Source organism: Mus pahari, chromosome 3 (genome assembly GCF_900095145.1).
Source record: "Mus pahari chromosome 3, PAHARI_EIJ_v1.1, whole genome shotgun sequence".
Classification (NCBI taxonomy): Eukaryota; Metazoa; Chordata; class Mammalia; order Rodentia; family Muridae; genus Mus; species Mus pahari.
The window spans coordinates 89,085,217-89,086,898 of record NC_034592.1 but is presented as its reverse complement, the minus strand read 5'-3'; the positions used below and the strand labels follow the sequence as shown (position 1 = coordinate 89,086,898).

Below are 1,682 nucleotides of genomic sequence, written 5' to 3'. Positions count from 1 at the left end.
AAAGACCATCCAGAGACTGCCCCACCCGGGGATCCATCCCATATACAACCACAAACCCAGACACTATTGCATATGTCAGAAAGATTTTACTGACAGGACCTTGACATAGCTCTCTCTTGTGAGGCTATGCCAATGCCTGGCAAATACAGAAGTGGATGCTCACAGTCATCTATTGGATGGAACACAGGGCCCTTAATGAAGGAGCTAGAGAAAGTACCCAAGGAGCTGAAGGGGTCTGCAATCCTACAGGAGGAACAACAATATGAACTAACTAGTACCCCGCAGAGCTGTGTCTCTAGTTGCATATGTAGTTGGCCATCAGTGGAAGGAGAGGCCCTTGGTATCTCAAAGATCATATGCCCAAGTACAGGGAAATGCCAGGGCCAGGAAGCGGGAGTGGATGGGTTGGGGAACAGGGTGGGGGAGGGCATAGGGGGCTTTGGGGATAGCATTTGAAATGTAAATGAAGAAAATATCTAATAAAAATTCCTTAAAAAAGAAAGAAAAACAAAAAACAAAACAAAAAGAAAATTGGACCAAGAAGATATAAGAAAACCCTAAACAAATCAAAACACACAGTGAAATTTAAATAATAATTTAAAACCTCTCCAGCATTGAACAACAAAATGTCCAACACTAGACAGACTCACTACTGAATTTCATCAGTCACTCAAAGAAGACTGGTTATTCAGAACATAATGCTAAATCCCAATATTCAGTCAAGGTGTAAAGAACAGTGGGAAATACATACTGCAGTAGCTGTGTAAATAAGATGGCAGTCAGACACAACTGGCATGGAACACAACAACACACTGTACAGAGATTATACCAACACACTGTACAGAGATTATACACTACAGTCAACTGAGGTGGATTCTGGAGACACAAGAATGCTATTCATACACACCAATGAACAGCCCAGCAAACAGTCAAGTATAAAAATCATAGGATCATCTAAGTAAGTGGAGAAAAGACTTTTAGGTACATTCAACTTCCTTCATAAAAGCCCTGAAAAAACTAAGCACAGAAGGATTGTACCTGAACACCATAGAAAGGCTGTAGAGCTATCCTGATCCTGATTGAAACTGAAAACATGTCCTCCAGTAATACAATAAGTCAGGGAGAGGGGCACAAATAGGAAAAGGAAGGAGTTAAATTATCCATGCTTGCAGATGATATAATACTATACTGAGAAAAAAAAAAAAAAAAAACCACAAAGATTCTCCTGGAATGCTTCCAGATCATATAAGCAAATCCAGCAAAACCAACAGCTTGTCTATGCACCTATGAACTCCCTCAGAGACAAATCAGGGGCGTATCCCATGACAATAGTCTCTGGAGGAAGACACATTTGCATCTCTGTGGCTGATGTCATAGGAATCCTAGGTCACAGTCCATCTTGAAGGAAATTGAGGCAGAAACTCCAGGAAGGAACCTGGAGGCAGGGACTGAAGCAGAGACTGCTAAGGAATGCTCACTGGCTTGCTTCCTCAGCTGCCTTTCTTATCCAACCCACAGCAACCTGTCCAGAAGGGCACTGCCCACTTCCTCAGTCATTAATCAAGACATGACCACAGGCTTCAGTTGAGGCTTCCTGTTCCCAGTGACACTAGTTTTTGTCAAACTGGCAAAAAACTAACACAGTCTCAATGGAAACAGTGGAACTCTTTTTTTTTTTTTTT

At 41.8% G+C, this 1,682-nt stretch overlaps 1 protein-coding gene across 1 annotated transcript in view; it reads right to left on the bottom strand.

Annotated features, from left to right (window-relative positions):
• Ccdc73 (coiled-coil domain containing 73) overlaps window positions 1–1,682 on the bottom strand; it is a 90,106-nt gene that overhangs the window by 13,814 nt on the left and 74,610 nt on the right. The window lies entirely within an intron of this gene.